Source organism: Marmota flaviventris, chromosome 5 (genome assembly GCF_047511675.1).
Source record: "Marmota flaviventris isolate mMarFla1 chromosome 5, mMarFla1.hap1, whole genome shotgun sequence".
Taxonomy (NCBI): domain Eukaryota; kingdom Metazoa; phylum Chordata; class Mammalia; order Rodentia; family Sciuridae; genus Marmota; species Marmota flaviventris.
In genome coordinates, this window is record NC_092502.1 from 5,116,907 (window position 1) to 5,139,127 (window position 22,221).

At 44.8% G+C, this 22,221-nt stretch overlaps 1 pseudogene; it reads left to right on the forward strand.

The window, feature by feature from the left end:
* The first annotated feature begins 9,509 nt into the window (after positions 1–9,509).
* Positions 9,510–21,556, forward strand: LOC139705847 (T-cell receptor-associated transmembrane adapter 1 pseudogene; annotated as a pseudogene).
* The last annotated feature ends 665 nt before the right edge of the window (positions 21,557–22,221 follow it).

Genomic DNA, 22,221 nt, shown 5'->3' on the forward strand with positions numbered 1-22,221 from the left:
TGACTGAGTGGCCTCTCCAGGTTGTGGTTCAGAGCTTCCATTCTGGACCTCGGGCACTGGCACCCATCTGGCTCTTCTACTCTGCCACTTGCCTTCACCACTCATCTCTGCCATGGCCTGTCCATTTGTGGAGTGGCACAGCAGACAAAAATGCCTACTGCATACTGCTGGGAAGGTGCTGGCCCCTATCGGTGCAGGAAGAGAATGTGTTCTGATTTTTATTGTGGAAGTTGCCCCTGAGGATTATCCAGGGGACCCCCCACGCACACCCTGAGGCACTCCCCCAGCAGCTGATCTGGGGCAGGGGTGCACGACCAGGCTTGTTACTTGGCAGTGTGCTTATTTAGTAGCCCCCAACCCCTGTTCCCACAGCTGGCTGGCCCCATGCTGGTGCTCCAAACAGCAGGCAGCAGCTCCCCAGGTGCTATATGGAGTGAGTCTTCAGAGTCTTTGCTTCCAGATACAATTTCCTGATTGTCCTAAGGGCATTGAAGTCAGGGAGAGGAAAATCACTGAGGTCCAGTGTGGTGAGCCGTTCCTATAGACCATGGCCGCCATTAGAAGATGGCGCCGGCTTCCACTGTGGCCTGTGATAAACAACTCCTTTTTTGGAGAGTTGGCACGTAATCCCTTATCACCCTATGAGAAAGTTCCACGTGGCAGCTTTGCATTGGGGCTTGAGATGCTTTATTAAGGCTGGGAGGGGCATCCGAGAGAGAGAAGAAGAAATATCAAGGGCCTGAATAAACTGCTGAAAGAAGATTCCTGAGTTGCGTCTTCCTTGTGGGCAAGGGGTCGCGACAAGTGGTGCCGAGACCCGGGAACCAGAACTTTCAGCAGTCAGGGGTGGTGCACCGGTTAGTCCCAGGTAAGTGGGATCCGCGACCAAAGCGGGGTTAGTCCCTAGTAAGTGGGATCCGCGACCAAAGCGGGGCAGCTCCTCTGTAAACACAGAGAGAGCCTTACATTTTATTGCAGCTGCACTGTGTACTTTTGCTTCTACTTTCGCTTTTGTTTTTTGTGCTTCTTTTGTTGTTGTGTCATGGGTGCCGCATCTTCAAGTCCGCTTCTCCTGGCCCTAGATGGCCTGTTACGTTCCAAGGGCCTGGAAGTGAAACATAGTACTTTACAGAGATTTTTACAGAAGATAGATATCGCTGCACCGTGGTTTGCATTTTCGGGCAGCCTTACTGTACCTAGTTGGGATAAATTAGGCAAAGATCTTGACTTTGCATCTGAGCAGGGCATATTAGAGGGTGGGGTGATACCCCTTTGGAAAATGGTCCGTAGTTGCCTTACAGATGGTAAATGCCAAGAAGCTGTGAGTGAGGGTCAGGCCGTTCTTGAACAACTACATGAGGAAAAATCTGAAGGATCACATAGTGAAGTGGCAGAGAGTATCAAAAGTAACAGTAGTGAGAAGGCAAAAGAGCCTGAAGATAAAAATAGGAGAAGGCTCTACCCAGACTTGACCGAATTCAGAACGCCTGAGAACACAAGCAACTCAGAGAGTTCTGAGGACCTTGATATATTGTTACAACAACTACATAAGATAAAAATGAAAAAGAAGAAAAAGGAGACACAAGGCGCGCATGCCTACTGTAAGAAGGGGGAGGGATCTAATATTGGTCAACAGAATTCTGAGGAGGAGGAGGTTGAAAATTTAGAAGAAGATATGATGCCTGTTGCCCCACCCCCGTATGTGGGGGGGAGCCAAGGTTCCGGGAGGTCTTTTCATGCGCAAGTTTGGAGGACAGTTAATACAGATATGGGACATGCGTACCCGGTGTTTCAGGACAATAATAGGGGAAGATATCATGAGCCTTTAGACTTTAAGATAATTAAAACCTTAGCAGAATCTGTCCGCACTTATGGCATAGATGCCGCTTTCACTCTCACTCAAGTGGAGGGACTTACTAGATTTTGCATGACTCCTTCAGATTGGGCTAGTCTAGTCCGCGCTTGTGTTTCCCCAGGGAAATATTAGGAGTCCAAAGTTGGCTGTTTAATGTTTCTGGCATTACCCAAGACTCGGAGCGAGGTAGGAGGCTTAAAATTTTTGCAAATAATTCACAATTATCTAATGCTACATTACCCTCCGCAGCAGTCTGTCTCCAATCTCCGTTTCTGTTTCTTTTGGCTAATGATACATCACAGGGGATGCTTAATTGTTCTAATGTTACTTGCTACTTGTCTGAGTGTTGGAATGGCTCCTGGACTATGGCAGTGATTATGAAAATTCCAACCTTTGTCCCGATCCCGGTTACTGCAGATCCAGAATCCTTTCCTATTGTTGAATTGATTAGAACCCGTAGAGATTTTGGAATTACGGCAGCTATAGTGACAGCTGTGGCAGTGTCTGCTGCTGCAGCGGTTACGGCCGGAGTGGCCATGGCCAGTCAAGTACAAACTGCTGCCACCATTAATCAAGTTGTTCAACAAACTTCCACCATACTTGAATCCCAAAATACAATTAATCAACATATTTTATCTGGGATTTTGGCTGCTAATCAAAGGATAGATCTGCTTCAAGCTCAAGTTGAGGAATTGTCTGACCTAGTACATTTGGGTTGTGTTGACCAACGTGCACATTTATGCATAACCTCTGTCAGATTTAATGATTCCAGGAATGCCTCCCGCATCATTGGCGAATATTTGGCCGGAAATTGGTCCATGGCAGCGGAAGACATGATCCAGTCTCAACTAACCCAGATAGCTGTCTTGAACAGTACCCGTGTCGATCCCGTGACTTTGGGTCAATTCACCGATTGGATATCTTCTGCTTTTTCCTTCTTCAAAGAGTGGGTGGGGGTAGGCATTTTTGGTGCAATGTGTTGCTTCGGTGTTGTACTTTGTTTGTGGCTTCTCTGTCGCCTTAAAGCTCGCCATGCGCAAGAGAAAGCTATGATCATACAAGCTCTTGCGGCCTTAGAAAATGGCATTTCTCCACAAGTCTGGCTTGCACATCTTAAACAGTGATTTCTGGGCATGGCCATTGCACCCCAAGTTAGTTTCACATTGCACTGGGATTGGCATGTCCTCTTCCTTACTCTCTCCCAGTGCTGAATAGCCCTTGCACTCTGCAGGTCTTGTTACCATTGCACGCAGATGGGTTTCAGGACTGGTCTTTCTTCTCGGCTACAGACTCTTTACCTTCCTCTGGGGCTTAGGGATTGTGTTGCCAACTTAAATTTTGTCATTATTACCAGGCTACCTGTGTTATCCTACTTCTCACCATCGTCACGATGCAGGATGCGAGGCAAAGCACTGCACTTGAGTGATCCCTCAACGGACCTCAAGGAAAGCATGTCCTATTGCATGCGGGTTTGACGTCCACGCCCCGCCCTACGAAAAAAGGCGTCGGCTGATATGGGATCAGGTCTGGGGAAGGCGCCTCCTTAGGACTGAACCATACATTGCAGCCACTTCTGCACAGTGGGATAGGACCTCTACTTTCGCCTGCATTGTTTTATAAAACTGAAGGGGGAACTGTGGTGAGCCGTTCCTATAGACCATGGCCGCCATTAGAAGATGGCGCCGGCTTCCACTGTGGCCTGTGATAAACAACTCCTTTTTTGGAGAGTTGGCACGTAATCCCTTATCACCCTATGAGAAAGCTCCACGTGGCAGCTTTGCATTGGGGCTTGAGATGCTTTATTAAGGCTGGGAGGGGCATCCGAGAGAGAGAAGAAGAAATATCAAGGGCCTGAATAAACTGCTGAAAGAAGATTCCTGAGTTGCGTCTTCCTTGCGGGCAAGGGGTCGCGACAGTCCAGAGCACCCCGGGAGCTATTTGTGCAGGCCTTTGGTACTCCTAAACTCTTCAGGCAGCCATGATGGGAAAGAGCAGTGGGTTCAAGGAAGAGTGGCTATAATAAAATACCAGAGTCTGGTCGCTTTGTAAAGAAAAATGTTAATTTAGGTCACAGTCTTTTTTTATTTTTTTGCTTTTTTTTAACTCTCAAAGCCCAAGATCAGGCGGCCTCTTCTGTTTGCCCTGTAGCATTACCTGACAGCTTCACCACATGGCAGGGAATCAGAAAGGGAGCTGCCATATGCACAGGGGTGCATGCTGTGGGGTGCCTCGCTGTATGCCAAGCCTCTCCTGTGGCAGCCCACTGGCTCTGGAAGCCCATTATCTGTCCACTTGCAGGGTGGTGCTCTGTGCCATGAGGAGCCTGCATTGGACCCCAGTCTCACAAGGCCCTGCACCTCGGCCCTGCCATGCTGGGGACCAAGCCTCCATCCCATGAACCTTTGGGGGACATGCTCAACCTTGGAAATGTGGAGGACATGGACATTCAGAGGAAATGAGTGACATGCCTGAGTTCCTTTCCTGGGATCAGGAATCTAGTTGCTTCCCTGGCGCCAGATATCCCTGAAGACCTGAGCCCTGGTCATACCTGGGACACTGAAGCAGGAGCCCCTTACCCCCTCAAACATCCTGAGCAAAGCCGCTGCAGGGCAGAGCAGCTGCCCAGGGGCCGAGCCAAGAGAGAGCTCAGGCCCATGACCAGCTGTCCGCTTCCCTGACCCCAAATGCAAAGCAGTTGGCCTCCAGCCCTTCTGAAGAACGAGAGTAGGTTTGGACTTGTGATCATCCCTCCACAGCAAGTTCACACCGTCAGCTGTGCCCTGACCATCTGAGCACCATGGTGACCACCGTCTGCCTGGCTGTCCAGCTATTAGAATGCAGGGCATCCCAAGCCAGCCGCCCCAGGACAGCTCTGCCAAGAACAGCCTCACTTCTCTGGTCCCAGCCCTCACCAGCAGTTGCTGGAGGGGACCCAGTTGCTGTTTTGGTGGCTGATGAATTCAGTCTGCCAATCCTCTGGCAGTGTCCTTGGAGCACCTGAGCCACCTGCCTGAGCACTGCTGAGATGACTCCGGTACCCAGCACTGACCACCTACCCTGCCCTCTGCTCCCTCATCAGAGGCCTGTCTCCACACTACCCATTTCTTCTGAGACCTGCAGGGGCAGTGTTGTAGGGGACAGATGAGGCAAGGCACCAAAGATAGCAGGAAACAGTTTTATTTGGCTGTATCCAGGTTCAGAGGGAACTGCTTTTGCTGTAATCAATCAATCCCCAGCCTGTAAGGGGAGGGGCTCAGAAGTTCACAGTCTGCAGAAGTTCACATAAAATCAGCTTTTCTTTCTCTGTTCTGGGCAAGTTAACCCTTCAAGGACAACATCTGAGAAGGAGAGAGTTGTTTCTCCCCTTTCTTTCCTCCCCCTGCCAGCTGTTATCATAGAGCCCAGTTGATAACTTCTCTTATCTTAGAAATGTAGACATCTATTTCTGTGAAGCCCCAGCTCAAGGCCAGAGGCCTTGTTAAAGGACCTATCTTTTATTTATCACATTTTGCATTTAGTAAACATACTTCTACAAACTACTATGCTGGATAAATATGTGTGAAAAACTAGTAAAGGAGCATTCAGTACCTGGAGTGCTGATTTCTTCCAGGCCAATGGCCAATTAAAATAGAGCAACAGGAAAATACAAAGTTTACCTTCATTGAACTCTTTGTAGAGACTCTTTTGCTGATGGTCCTAAAATCAATTATGGTGAAGATTTCTAGAGAAACTTAGTTAAGATTTTCTGTGGAGGAGGGGGTGCCACTATTACAGGGGGTAAAGTCCCATGTCCTCTCATGGACCCTCAATAGCTGCCACCTGGGACCCACCTTGGGACCCTCCCAGATGTCACACAGGCCTCCTTCCCTCTGGCACCAAATGTCTACTCCACCTACCCAATGGCACTGCTGTCCCTCCTCACCATCTAGGCAGCACCCATAGGGCAGGCCTGTAGGGGTTCTGTGTTTGGGACTGGGGTTACTGATGACTTGCTTGCTGCCTGGGAAAGTCTTTGTGCAAAGGCATAGGATGCCTGGTTGCTATGGTAATGCCCTCTATGCTAGAGTTTTATCAGCTTCCACCTTAATCTTAGGCACATAACTCCTGGGAATAAAGGAACTTACTTGCTAGAAAACCACAATGTCTCACCAAGTTCTGGTGCTCCTGGATCTGCCCGCCGAACAGTGCCTTCAGACAACGGACTTTCTTGAGAACTGCAAAAAGCTCCTAATTTTGCACATTGTAACTGTGAAGTACAACTGCAGAATAAGCAACCTTACTGATACTCTAAACAGTAATGTGGTTATGGTACTAATGACCTATGTAACCTCTTGATATAAATAAGTGTGGCTGCTTGGACAAAGGCCACTCTGCCATCTTCCCTGCCTCTGTACCCTGTCCTCATCAATCCCATGGATTTTCCACCATGAGGCTCCATCTTCTTTTTAAAAATCTCTGAGTCAAGGTGAATAATAGGTGCCCTGCATCCGCCAAGAGCTTTCAGAAAAATTGTCTCTTAAGGCCCGTTTCCTGTAGGGCTTTCTGTGAGAATCGTGATCGTCCTGGTCAAATGAAGCAATGGGAGTCCCTCTGGCTTATTTCTGGGAGTGTCTGCAGACCATCTGGTAGCTTTACCTTTCAAAATAAGTGACAGAACCCACGAGGACCCAGGCGTCCACAGACACCGTGCATTATCACGTTATGGAACATCGTCTGCATTGCTCTTATTTGGTGGTTGCTTTACACACTGCATAGAGGATGTATTCTAAAATACACTTTGTGGCCTTATAAGTATAAAATATGTGCAGCTGTGTGTGTGTGTGTGTGTGTGTGTGTACTTGGTGGTAGAACAGAGGGCTCTACTTCAGCTGATGGTGCAATAAGAGATACTTGGTTGACGCGTAACTTATTTAAAACAATTTAATTTCTAGACTTCCTGAAAGGTGTGTTTTAAACGCATATATACTTAACCAGAGATCTTCATTTTGAAAAAGACAAAATGAAACAGAAAAATAAAGATACACTGAACTGTATGTAAATCATTATATAAAGTAAAATATTAAATTATATACATATAAATTGTTTATGCAAGGAGGTCAAAGCCATGGGATCATCATAAGATCATGACCCAGTACATCTGTTATTTCATATGTAAAGATGAAAGCAGCAACAAAATGTTTAAAGTGAAACATGAAAGCTTAACAGAAATAGGAGAAATTACTTTTTTATCTTACATTTTAGAGAAGTTTAAAGCAAAATAAAACAAATCAGTCTTTAAAAAACACACTTGACTCCTGAAATGTAAGTGCTGAGTGTAAATCTCTGCGTCGCTCCAGGCCTATTTCTACTACCCGGGAACGGGTTCCTTCCCCTCTTCTCACCCTGATGTACCAGAACTGACCCTCCTGTGAGCTGGAGGAAAACCGAGTCAGGGAACAGGAAAGCCAGCCCCTCTGCCAACTGCACCAGTACCCCACAGACTCCGCAGCCTGTGCAGGGAGTGGAGGGCTTGGACTTGTGGGCCTGGGCCAGGTGGGCACTGGGCAGCTGGGACAAGTCTTCAGGGAGGGGTGCTCTGGAGACAGGCTCTTCCTCTGCAAACCAAGCCTGCTGCCCACGTGGTTTACCTTGGGCTTCCCCTATGGAAAAATGTAAAAATAAATAAATAAATAAGTAAAAGAAGCTTTTGGAAGTGTTTGAATCATGAACACAACTACAAAGAATATTGGAGAGAAAAGTCACCACGGAGAGGAGGGAGAACACCTTGTGTACAGCTGAGAAGGGTCAGCAGTGTCTCCTGGGCTTTTGTTTCCTCTCTCCCTCCCCTCCCCCTCCCCCTCCCCCACTTCCCTCCCTCTTCTCTGCTGATCTTCCCTCTATTTGTTTATTAATTTTGACTTGGTGATTGATAGATATGCATAAAGGTGGAATTTGCTGGGGTATATTTGTACCAGCATATAGTATAATTCTGTCAATTAGCTTCTCATTTCCTCCCTTTTCCCCTCTCTCTTCCAGTTGCCTCAATTCCTACTATACTCATCTTCCCTTTATCCTCCAAGATCCTCCCCCACCTCTCCTTTATCCTCTGAGATCCTCCCCCAGCTCTCTAGTTTTTTAAATAATTTTATTAGAAATTTATTTTTTATTTATTAAGTAAATTTATATGAGATACCTATATAAACCCACATGGAGATCATCATTCATTTATAAATTTAAAAAATATATGCATGTAAATATATAACAGATTGCTATGTTGACTAATATGATGTTTGATATTTAGAATATTCAAGTAAAATGCCAAGAGATGATGGCATTTTAAAATTGGTGCCATTCTTGTACAGCTGTAACATATTAGAAGTCCTGGGATTCTGTCCTGTGTATGGGAGTATTTATGGCATATGAATTGTATCTCAATAGTACCGTTTAGAATGAATGCCTTAAAGGTTAAAAAAGTGTTGCATTCATTTAAAACATGCACTACCAATGTTCATTATACTACTTAAAAATATTATAATAGGGATTTTCAGATCTCACCCATCCTTTCTCATTAATATGTTTTCTCTGGTTTTCAAAGCATTGAAATCAGTGAGCAGAAGTGGGGAGGAAGGAAGTTCTGTTTCATGGATGAAAGGTCCCAGGTGGGTAGAGCTGAAAACACACTCCTTCTAGATGCAAGCTCTGCCTCTGCAGGGAGCGAGTGTCAGGGGGGCTTCTTCCTGAAGAGCATCCCAGAAAGACTGTGAACCTAGCTAGGTACATGTGCATACAGTATCAGATGGCCAGTGTCTCAGGTTATCAATGAAAAAAACAAAACAAAACGTTTTTATATTTCTCTCATTGGAACACATTATCAAAAACTTTAAAAGCAAAACTGAATTTCTAATATATGTTGCTTAATAAATGCATTTGGCCACTCACATAAGAGTTCTTGCAAACAGCCTGGATGAGCACCACCTCCAGCCCTAGGGGTGCAGTGGTTCTCCTTGGGGTCCTCCAGGAGTCCGCAACCCTCAGCTTCTTGCTTAGGGCTGTGTCCTCTCCTCTGATTAGCTTGGGAGCTCAACTTTGTAATTGAGCAGCCTCCCTGAGACACCCATGGGAGTCCTGGGGACTCTATGTAACACAGCAAGGTGAGTCCCAGGGATTCTATGGAACACAGCAAGATGAGCCAAGAGAGCCAAGCCACACAGAGAGAACTCTGATGCCCTGAAGGGGGAGTTTCCAGTCCGTGAAGCCCAGATTCCTGCAGAGGGCGCTCACTGCTCTTGCGACAGAAGAGTCCCCAAACACAGAGAGCAAGAGGAGCCTATGAAGACAGAACTTCTGTGAGATGTTCAGAAAACCAAGTAAGAGGAGGACAAACTGGAAAATGTGTGGCTGTCTTATCCCACAGGTCTTAACCCACGCAGCGCTCCACAAGTCCATGAAAACAGGAGGAAGACAACCCACCACCGTGTGAGCCGCAACGTGGGCAGACAGGCCCCCAGAAGGACTCAAGGACCAGGGCTCTTAACCTCACCCAGCAGGGAAATTAAGATCACCAGTATTGTCCCCACCAGCGGCAGCGTTTCCAGTCCCACATGTGTCTGTTGGTGTGGCTGTGCTCACATGTGGCCAGGACAGTGGGTCCCACACCCAGGTAGAGGGCGTTGCCATGTCGCATGGCTTTAACCACCTGACCTCACTGGGCCGCATCACCAAAGCTGACCCAAAGAGCCTGAAGGAGAACACAAAGAGACTAAGACGGGGGCATTTGTGGGCACATTAGCAAATTCAGAACACTCGTCTACAGTCAGTGTCCTCGAAAAATACCAGTAATGCTGGTAATAAATGAAGACAAAATTGATCAAACTATAGGTTTGAGCACACAAAGCTCAGTACTTTCACAGAAATATATAGAATTATTCATTTACATTGCTTAAGAAAATAAAACAAAAAGTCAAAAAATAAAAAAAAAAGTTAAATTAGGTTAGAAATAGCATTGCAATAAACAAAACAATAAATGGAAGAGCACACATATGGCAAGATAAATTAGTGAAATTGAAAATCATTACATTAATAGAAAACCAAAATAAAGTCAAAGGTGGTTCTTTGAGAAAAAGAGGGCAAGTCTTCAGTGGAATTTATCAAGGAGAAGAGTTAACAGGAAGTCATAACTAACAATAGCAGAATAAAAGACAAGAAACACATATTATGAACACATTTCTCTTAATATATTTAAAACTGCATATGAAATACACAAAAATTGCAGAAAAAAAGTAACTTTGCAACAGTGATTTGTGAGAGAATGGAAGCATTAAGCCTTATATTAGCAATACAGTACTTAAGTAGTTTATTGTAATCAGCAGCTAAGAAATAACTCTGTCTCTGTGCCCCACCAGTCCCTAAGGTATTATTGGGAAATATCATAATTTAATTTAGATGCCACTCCAGTCTTGTTCAAAAATTTTAATGTGTTGATTATAGAGGCCACATTCCTATTAATTCTGTGAAAACGCTATGATGTTAATATCCAATCAAACAAAGGTTAAGTCCTTGGAAGGAAAATGATTTCCACTTTGACTCAGAAGAGCTGATATAAATGACCTAGAAGAATAGAACTTGTTGACACTTCTCATAATTAAAGAATAAAAGCCAAAACAAGTAAGTATATGTTTAAAATGAAATACAACAAAAACACACCCCAGACCTGCCACAGTCTGGCTGGGCACAAAATAACCGGGAGGTCACGAGCCAATTGTAGGTTCAAACAGGAACTACTTTATTGCCCGAACCCCACAGGAACTCTCCAGACTCCCCCGAAACTCCGTGAGAACCAATGGGAACTCAAAAGTAGCGGGCACCCGAGGTAGCAGGAGCCACCCTATTGCCGGACAGCAGAGGTCTACATACACAACTGAATACACAGCCTTCTCCAATCCAGTATCATCCAGTCACAGCAATCAGTCATCATCACAATAATTATACACAGCTTAACCCAATTATCAGCATCCCAATGGCTTGCTGGTGTTACCCCTCAACCACTCCTTCTGGCAAAATGCCAGGCACCATCCCAACTTGGTTGTGGCTCTCAACAAAGACCTCTGAACCATGTGGGTGGTTTTGAAAAATAATAGACACTGTAAATCAATGGAAGTAGCTATGGGACACCTCCATGGAAGAAGTGAGGGAGAAGCTGGAGTTGAAAACACTGTCTTGCTGGAAATACAACCCCGTGGCAGAGCACTTTTCTAATCTGGGCAAGGCCTAAGTTCAATCCTCAGCACCACAGCAAAGCAAAATGCTGACCAACCCTCCTCTGTCCCTCCCTCTTTCCCATCTTTCCACTTCCTGCTATTTTTTGTCTTGGACACGAGGAATCACAAACAATCAATATTAGATGAGAATTGTGGTTCACATAGCACTGATGGAAAAAGTGCCTTGGAATTGATTGACAGCTCAGTAGGGGTCACTCAGATGATGAGTAGCTGATGACGGATGGACAGACAGATGGTCAGTGGAATGCATGAAACAAATCCACTATATGGTTGGCTTTGATATGGATTTGATGTGCAACCACCTGCCTTGATGGTTGGGAAGGGAAGATTTTAATGTTTACAATTACCATATGTCCAACCCTTTCTCCAAAGCTGATTTGGGGCTTTAGACATGGTGAGTTAAGCCACACACACAGAATTCCTACATGGTGCCCCAGTGTGAACCCCAAGTACACTTCTTCAACATCCAGCTTCTTCCTGTTTTATTTTACTTTTTGCTGTGTCTCACATCTAAATTTGTTTGTTCTTCCACATGTTCTGCAGAGACCAGCACAGGTGACGCAGCTGAACAGCCCAGATACCAGGAGAGTGGCGATGGGGACATTCACAGCGGTGTAGCAGGATACTTACTGCACCCTGCCAGCAAGTCAGGAGCACAGTGTGCTGACAGCTAAGTCCTCTCCTCCCACGCCCACTCTGGGAGTGCACCGGGAGACTTGATTCTTTTATGTATCAATATCCCGACACTTAGTCACATTTCTCATGTGGTCTGTTGAGTGAGAATTGTAAGGTGAATCAGGCACTGACTGGATCTGTCAGAACCTTCTGCCTGCCGAGGTTTTTCTTGCTGCATGCAGTTAGAGCAGAAGCTCTCTTTGTGACCTGCTCTGATATTACTGTTATTTTCACTAGTGGCTGCCAGGAAGCAGAGAGGTGCAAAAGGTACAGGGAAATGAACCCTATCAGGTATGACCCAGTGTCCTGCCTCCTCTCATCATGCAAAGTCTACAATGACCACCCAGTGAGTTTATTCTAACCAACATGAACTGATTAGGTTACACTCTCAATCTAATCATTCCATTTGTAAAATATTCCTTCATTCACAAAGCAGCTCTCAGAGGACACTTCATATTTAAACTAGAACATTCTGCCCTGTCCCCCAAAAGCTCATTTTTTTTGAGGAGGGGAGTACCAGGGATTGAACTCAGGGGCACTCGACCACTGAGCCACATCCTTAGCCCTATTTTGTATTTTATTATAGACAGGGTCTCACTGCATTGCTTAACACTGAATTGCTGAACTCATAATCTTCCTGCCTCTGCCTCCTAAACTGCTGGTATTACAGGCATGCGCCACTGCACCTGGCTCCAAAAGCTCATTTTCATCTCACAATGCAAAATGCATTTAGTCCATATCCATGAGTCCCATAGTTTTAACAGCTCCAGCATTGCACAAAAACCAACTCCAAGATCTCCCCTGAGACTCCAGGCACACCCATACCTGAGAGACTCTGTTAAAGTCAAAAGCAAGTTACATGTGTGCAGTATACAATGGCACAGAGCACATATTGTGATGGTGGCAGAAGATGGTATCACTGCCTATGTCCAGGGTTTTGATCAATCCATCAAGATTGGAGGGTTTGACCAAAAGCAAGGAAATGTTGAATTGGAGTGAATGGACCAGTGACAGCCCCTGTATGTGAATGATGAGATGGTCCAAAGGACCTTCTGTGTGGTGAACTAAACCAGGCTTCAGGTGCTAGCCAAGTGTACCCTACTAATGAGAGTCTACCCTTATAGCTAAGCAACTGAGCCTCAGCCAATCCCAGGCAGAAGGCTGCCAAATATTGCCCAGATACAGACTCCAGGTGCACCAGTCAGGTCACTTCCACCTGTGATTTCCTGTCCTGGTGTTTGTAAATGTGGCTCACCACATTGCTGAGTGCTAGGAGACATTTGAGACTGTCTGGTGTGTGAAGCTCCTGGGTCTAGTGCTTTCCTCTTGCTGCAGGAGGCTGTGCCCAGGTGAGGTGCTCTGTCTCTTTAGCTTCTCCTGTCACATTCACCATGGCAGCCAGCATCCACACAGGGCAGCGAGCACGGGAGCAAAGCTGGCTCCGTCAAGGTGGGAGCTCTTATTTCTCTTTAATTTTGTTTGAATTCAGCTGTGAATGTCCAAGGAGGCCACTAGCCACAGAGTCTGCACTGCATCCTTATCGCTTTCCCCTGCCCTTGCAAAGAGGCACTGTAATGGCTGGCTTCTGACCTCCAAGGTGTTACATGGATTCCCAGTACCTTGATTACCATATTTTTAAGATGTATGTTAAAACACAAGATTCTGGACTGATTAAACAAGTTAATATAGCATGTGTAAAAGGTGACCCTGAGGCCTAGAAAGAGGCTTCTGGGCTCTCATTTCCTTGGATGGACACCATTCATGTGAGGCCATCAGTCTGTGAGAATGTAGGGACACTAGTCCACATGGAAATCTTAAAGATTTTAATTATTAAAGAATGGCTTCAAAATGTTCTTATGTATTCGCTGTTAGTGAAGAAAAGATTGTGTTTATTAATGTAAGAACTGTGTGATAATGTGTAAGTCCTCATTATTATCATCACTTCTCTATAAATTTTAACTTCTTGCTGCACAATATCAGATCCTTTTTAGTTGATCCAATATCAAGACTGTTGAGGGTGGATGATTATATCACAATACAAAACTCATGTCATATTGGCTACAAATTTTAGAGGCTGATTAAACCTCTAATATGTGGGCATAAAAAGAATAAATGCACAATACTGGTATAAAAATTTTCACATGAATACCAACAGGTGCACATGGTGAACTTAAGGCAAATTAGTCTACAATAAGGAACAGCTGAAAGTAATTCTTGTGACTATCAGTGGTGGAAGAGTTCAATAACTTAGGATCCAATAAAATATCTCAAACTTGTTTAAAAAGTTCATGCTTGCTTAAGAGTCTAAATTCTAACATCTATTTTTAGAAAATACATGTTCAAATGAAGTTTTTGCTTACTTCTTATATGTTATGAAAACTAAGAGTTCAGTACCTTTATATATATACTATATGCATGTGAGTAGGTCCACACATACCTCTATGTGCTACTTCTGCACAGAGGGAGGTGTATTGTTCCATGCTGACCCCTCACACACACCTGTTCATACTCTCACCCACCTATTTAATATTTAGGTTCATCTGAAATAGATCTTGTGATAAATACTAATTGAATTAATTGTGACTAAGTTCAAAGTAAAATATGATCTGATTGCATGGCTTGATAATGTAGACCTCTGAAAATTATACTTAAACACTTGTACATGGTGGTTTGCTCCTGAGTTAGCCTATTTTATGAAAGCACAACAGGCAGCTAAGTGGAAACAGCCTACTTCCTCTTGCAGAAGCATGTTTGAATTATGAAGGATTAGTGAAATGTTGACTTTTCTCACTTACTCTAGCCATTCACACCAAAGGGTCCTGCCTCTTCTTCCTGGTTAGGAAACAAAGCCAGTCAAGCCCAGTGCAATCCAGTTGGATTACCTAATAATTGCATAAACACACTTTTCTTCCAAGCACAAGTGTCCTGTCTCCCCAAGAACTCCACAGGCCCTGGGCACTGTTAAAACCAACCACCCGAAGAGAGTATCTTCAGGACTTAGAAAGTTTACCAGAGGGTGAAGAGATGTATTTCTCATTTTATAAAGAGATGCATTTCTCATTTTATAATTGCTTCTGCTCTCAATATTAAGAATGCCAAAAACGTTCTTCTAAGGTACCCAAAATACATATGTGTGTGTGTGTAATTATAAGCTCATAGTCATAGACTCAACTCTAATTTGTATTGATCAATGATACTATAGCTCATAATCTCCATATTAAATACTACAATGAAGTGGCAAATTAGAAATATCTTATTTATCTCTCTGTTATTTTTCTTCCTTTTAAACTTCTGGCTCATAACTGAAAAAAAAAACTTTGATATTTTCAAGTAGTTGTTCCTTGACTTCAGTGTAGTTGACCCCATTTTATCTATTACATTGAGGTTGTATAATTAATTGTTTCAAAATATGGTATATCCTTGAGCCCAAATTCTGAAATAAAAATCAAGCCTTTGATATAAATCCTCTCTGTGCCTATGTTCCAGAAAATGTGCTCAAAATGACCATTTTATTTACCTGTAGGCTTTACTGAGGAGAAACATTGCTGAGATTTTTAGATTAACATTAACCACCTTTTCTAATTAGGTCATTTCAATCAGAATCTTCTCTCAGGCCAACTCTTTCCTGACTGAGAGTCTGGTCAACAGCCAGAATAAAAGAAAATTGAAACGTACTAAACCATCTTCCCTGCACAGAATGGAAGCTTCGTCAGGCTTCTGACATGCTGGCTGGGGAAGCTGACTGGTCCCCTGTGCAGACTGGCTGCTCCCTGGCTGCCCTGTGCCTGCTGTCCACCCTGCAAGAAGGCATGCAGCTAAGAGCAGAGGGAGCCAGCGTGGCCATGAGATGATCTCCACAGCTGCCCTATCTCAAAGGCTTGAGTTCTGGAATAGGCCACAGGGAAATGTGTGGGAAACTGGTGTGGGAATTGGATTATTGCTCTGCTCCTCACAATTATGGGGAGAGAGACCTCTGCCTGCACCGACCTGGTAATATGGAATTGCAGCCGACATTCACTGCAATGAGCCGCTTCCCATCCCGGAATGTGATCCAGTCTGCAGAGTGAGCTCAGTGATTGTGGTGTCCAGAATAATCCCAGATCCAGATGGCAGAAAATGTAGTGACCTAAAAGACATTTAAAGCTGTCAGTGAGTAAACACACACATAGGTAGATATTTCTGAAGTTACACAATCAACACAAACACATTTTATAGTATATTTTATATACTCATTACATTTTCAGTATAAATTATGCAAAAATATATTACAGAAATAATAAATGTTCTGGGGAGATAATTATCCACATGAATGTCCTGTTTCAAAGGTCTCAAAATTGGCTGAGGAAACACAATGATATCATGAATTAGAATTTAAAATGATAAAACCTGAAAAGCATAAAGGAATTTTTCCATTCCATGCTGCTTTACTCATTAAAACAAAATTTTCATGATAAGATTTTAAAGGATACAATTAATATGTTTTCACAATTAATTCAATTAATGTGTTTTAATTAAAACTCTAAGGATTATAAACAAAATGAAAAAAAGACAGTTTGGATAGGATCTCCTTTTCTAAGACGGACTCCTGGTCACTATATGGGCTCTGGTTGTCCCAGGGCCAGGCAGCAGACAACCAGCGACAGCCCTTTGCCTGGGCGCCCAGGGAATCCGACTAAGCTCATCTGCAGTAAGTAGCCCTTTCCTCCTGTCCCGGCTCCCTTCCTGGCAGAGACCCCCTTCCCAGCAGACCTTGCCAGCAGCCTTCTCTGCTTTGCAGCTATAAAGGACAAGAGATTCCCTTTTGTCCATCTGTCACCTGGTTGTGAGCCACCATTAAACTGTATTGAATCCAATGAAGCAGTTGGTGGTGTGGACAGGATGGCATGGCCATGACCTCTGTTCCTGGGTAGCCTCTCTCGGGGGTCTTCTCTCTGGTGCCCTGGTCAGTTCCAAGCCCTGCTGGTGCCCTTGGGACAGCCTGGTGCCTGTTGCTGAGCTGCTTCTTGAGTTCGCCAGTGGCTCCCAGCATTCTCCTTACCCAGGCCTGAGTCTTGAAACCTCCCCTGCTCAGGCCTGAACTCCAGGGTAGACTCTAGACAGCTGGGGTCCTATGTTAGGACAGGACACGAGGGCTACACCTTAGTATAGGTCTGGGCATTCCTGTGTGTGTTCCTAGTGATAGCCTGGGTTTGCTAAAGGCCTATTCCAAGGTCTCTCACAATTGAAAAAGCACCAGAATTCATTTTAATTGACAAAGCATAAAAATGTACACTCATGGTGCACAGTGTGAGGTGTTGTCCCACTTTCTCCTCTCGTGCTTACTTTTATTAAGAGTACCAATTTATCTGGTGTGTGTGATATGGATGACCCCTTTGGAGGAGGGTGGTGGTGTGCTCCCCCATAATCAATCTATAACTGGTAACCTTAGTCTCACGGCCACCATCAGGTGAGAGAGGAGCCCATCTGTTACCATTGCTGCTATACACCATCTGCTCTTGACAACCTTGTTCCTCCACTCCGTAGATCACCTGCCAACACTACACAGCTGCTGAGGTGCTGCAGGATCTCCAGCCACTGTGCCTGGAACAGAGCAACAGAGGTCATGGCCACGCCACCCTGCCCACACCACCAACTGCTTCATTGGATTCAATACAGTTTAATGGTGGTTCACAACCAGGTGACAAATGGACAAATCCCACTGCATGCCAATGCACAAAGGGACTGGAGGCTTTGCAAGCAGCAGAGCTCACCTTGCTGTTCCCAGGAGAGGTGATATATCTCTCCAAATGCAGACCCCAGTTCCAGGGACAGTAGCCCAAAGCCCTGGAATGACAGGTGCTGCTGCTGATGCTCTTACAATGCTCTCCTTCCTGTAGTCACCTAGAGGGCACACAGAGTCATCATGTGCACACTGAACCCCAAAGCCAGAGATGGGGCAACTAGATCATAACAACAAAGGAGCACAAAATACAGGGGAGTAAACACATACCTACAGAAATTAGCAGTTACTAACTTGACCCAGCAGAATATTCAAAAGTTGTTAAAAGATTTGTAAAGCAAAGAAATAAAAGGACCCTGGTAGCCTTTGTGCTCTGTAACGTAGGTTCAGAACTGAGATCAGCATTTGTTAAAATGCGTAGTTGATGGAGTTTCATGGTCAGAATTAGTACTGGGGTTGAACTGGTGGTTGCACTTGCAGACCCTGCTGAACTGAACACAGAGCTCTAATAATCCTAGAGAAACAGCCAAGAGAGGCGTGAAGGGAAATGGGTTCGCCTTACTGTACCTGCAGCCCTGCAGCTTCCCACAGTTAGGAAACCCTGGCCCTACAATAGCCCACTGTGGGCTCAGCTGCTCCAACACAGTAATAATACATGAAAACTAAACCAGGTCCTAGATACTCACAACCTAGCTTGACCTTGAGATCTAGCAGACTCCAGTTAAAGTAGCTGATCCCTCCTTGTAAGTTAGAACTGGAACTTTAAGAACTAAATTTCATTGTACATAATACCTGGTTAATGAGCAAGGGACTATTCTCACTGCACCTTGGTAAGAGCCCACAATTGCCTGAAATCTGCAAAAGGTCAGTGCTTAATTACATTACATTATGAAGTCCAGAGGCAACCAGCAAACACTTTGCTATAATGGATCTCACTAATGTATCCTAGTCAGCGCTGTCTCCACAGCAGGCAGCTGCAGATAGTCCACCTCCACGGCTGCCCCACACACTTACTTGAGGCCCCTCAGTACTCAGCCTCCCATCATGCTTTGGTTCATAGAAACAGACGCTCAGAGTCTCAGCCCACTGGAGACTCTGATTACAAAGTGGATCAACCACTGGCCTCCTGTCCTGTGGAATGGGTGACCCTCCCTGTTTCAGTGTCGAGAAGGATACCATCATGCTGGCTCAGGTAACCTCTCCTAACCCCTTGCCCCACACAGGGAGCCCCTCTGTAGGAAAGGAATGACTGTCAAAGAGAAAGCGCAGGCTGTGTGTGTGACACTGCCACACATCTGAAGTGGCGAAGGTCGGGAATCTGCTCCCTTTCACCCTGTACCCAGGATGCCCTTGATGAAGGATGAGTTGCTAAGGCCACCACATTTATCCATGCTTTTACAGATATATTAGCACTGGACCTCCTGGTCAACAACTGTCCCTGTAATCACATTCATGTTGAGCTGTTTCTTAAGGGCCTTCTGCTTTAGGACAGTGTGCTCTGGGAATCTCTTTCCTCTCAGAGTGTCAAAGTGTAACCCAAGGTCTCCCATGTTTCTGCAGATACCAAGAACACAAGGTCAAGCTTTGCAGGACACTCCCTGCCCTTCAGATTTGTGGACATTACTGACAATTCCTCAGACACATGTCTTGCTTCTCCAATCGAACAGTCCTGAGCCCTTATAAACACCACTCAGCAGTACCTCCATTCCCCTGCTGGGTCTCAAACAGCTGGAATAATGTGTGGGCTACATAAGGACAAGTGCAACCCTAAATGGGTGTCTATCTCACCCCTGGTCAGCACCTCCCTTATAACAAGCTCCTGGCTGACTCTCACCTCAACTAGGCTTTCAAATTCCTTCCCATCTCCCTTTCCTAGGCTTTCCTGTGAGGCCTTGGTGTGTACATGAACTCTCTCCCTGTGGACCTGAAATAACCCCCTGTCCCTTCTATATTCCTTCCTGTCTGCCTCTCCTGAGGAGGCCAGTCCACAGGCTCACACTCTTCTGGTCCATGTTCCTCACAGCCTTACCCATAAGCTAGATTCCCGCCCTCCTGGTGGGGTGCATTTGAGCTTACGGTGTCACCACTTAACAACCTTTCTCGGTATTTAGTTATAAGTGGTGGGTATCTTATCTGCGCTCATTTTCTCTGATCTCTCCAAGAAATTGAAATTAGTTTTCCTGGGGCATTTCCACAGACAATGTGGGTCACCAAGACAGGAGACAGAAAATCCACTTTCTCTGATCTCTCCATGGAATTGAAATTAGTATTCCTTGGCAATTTCCACAGACAATGTGGGTCACCAAGACAGGAGTCAGAAAATCCACTGATAAAATACCAATTAACATTGCAGACAACAAGGAGTTCAATTCCATATCCCAGAATCCAACCCTAACCTCCCACGAATGGTGATTCTGGTGGAAGTCAGGCAGCAATGCGTGGCAAGGGCAGCTGCACACCCCTCTGCTCACATTCCACCTTGTTACCCCTGGTCTGGGTGCTTTGATTGACAGCCAGGAGGCCCAAACCCTCCAAGTAGCCATCATTTCCCACAAATCCACATGAGTGCTCAGAGCCACATGACACCAACCTTCATCAGAGTTATCCCTGCAGTCTGAACACTCATTGGTGGACCTTCCCAGTTCAACCATTAGGCAGGTGAAAGGCCAAGGGTTAATTGGCCAGTGAGCGGGTGACCCCAGGTTGGTGCAGAAGCCCCACCCTCAGCCCAGATGACCCCAGGTTGGTGCAGAAGCCCCACCCTCAGCCCAGATGCTGCACTTCATGAAACAGAGAGTGACAGCATCCAAGAACACCAGAGGGCAGGGAAGGTCCTGTGATTAAAATCTGTCAGCAGCATGCACCCCTCTCTTCACCCTGGGCAAGCCCTCCACTACCCAGCCCTCTAAGATTGGGTACTTTGGTTCCATCACGTGGTCTTTTCCCTGCATCCCTCCAGATCTCCCCCATGATCTCTTTTCCTGTTCCTCCAACCATGAACACAGTCACCTTCTCCTTAATGACATGAATACCACTGCACTTCATATGTGCGTAACCAAACAACTAAGTTACCACATCTACCATATTGACCAAAAGAATACACCATGATATCATTATTATAAAAAAAAACAGTTTAAGCAAAGTTTCTAATTCTACCAAGATATTGTTGGAGACACCAGAGATTCAGGTGTGTTTTCTTGCACATTACTATGGAAGTGAGGGCACTGGGCTGCAGCTGGCCCACAGAGACCCTTTCCTCCAGCCCCTTCCTCTTATTCTCACTTTCACATTTCTCATGACCAATGTTTTCTTTGCTGCTTAGGGCACCTTGTAGCCTACTCTCTAAAAGGCTCCTCTGCTATGCATACCACTCAAATGCCTCAAGTAACCACATTCAGAACCAGTGTCTAGACACCAAGGAGCAACACTAACATGGCTTCTGCCTGAAGAATCCACACTTTCCTGCTCAGGGATATTGCACAGCATGCCTTTCAAGAAACTCTGGATGCACTTTTTTTTATCTCTGGGGATTCCTATCTTCCGTGGAGTGGACCTGGTTACTTTATTAAACTTCAATATCTTCCACTCTGTAAAAAAGCAACAACAAGAAAAAATGCACAGATACTCCAAGGACTACATTCCCAGGGTTGAGGAAAATTATACTGAAGACACACCAATTTATGTCTTCAGTTTAATATAATCCAGGACCAAGACATGAAAATTTCTATGAACAAATGAAAGCCCGACAAGAGAGGTCTATAAATGGCATGCAGGAAGCTGCTCCATCTGCCTGTGTGCCTGCTGCACCTCCCTTAGTCACAGCCTAAAGGGGAAGCGAGGAAGCCCAGGAAACAGAATGCCCACTTGTTGGAGGCAGAGAAAGACAAATTACATGCAGGGGGCGCCAGCATTTCTAAGACCAACTTGGTGGAGAGTTTCTCACCAGAAAGCCAGGCATTTGAGGGAAACATTCACGATGATCCCATCAGACTGGACTGACGTGCCAAGACAGAACCCATAAACCAGCCAGATGATGACCTAAGTCAATGACGATGCTCCTACTGGAAACGTTTTTAAGAAATCAAGATCCCACCTAGCACAGATGACCTATCAGAGTGCCAGTCCGGTCATCTGTTGTTGAGTTGGTGGCTTTCCTCTTACTCAGAGATGATATCCATGGTATGAAATGAAGGGCCATTAAAATTAGTGATATGAATCCACCTATAAATTGCCTAAGTAGTAAAGTTAAACAAAATCTAGCTTGCAAATTAAGCCTGATAAGTCAAAACTTCACAAAAATTCTGAGTAGAGAAATAAACAAAAATGTTTAAAAGTATAAATGAGTTCAAGAACATGTTAAAAGAATGATAAAAATCAACAAGTAAAACAACAACAATAACACTTTTTTCCTCTTTCACCAAAGTGAAACACCCTGTAATTAGCAGAAAGTTCTCACTGAAAGGTGTAGGTGAAGTTAAAATACATATGTAAGAGAATTGGGATAATCTACTTAAGAAGCATTTTTACCAAAAGAAAATATTTTCATTATTTTAACAATGATTGTAAAATTAATGTATCTTCCATGCAGCAATAAATTAATACCAAAAATAATTTAGAAATTCCACTATCCTGAGAAAATTACTATGAACTATTGTCTTTTACATTTATAGTTATTTTTCTATTGTTCATACCCATGAAATCATACCCATATCACT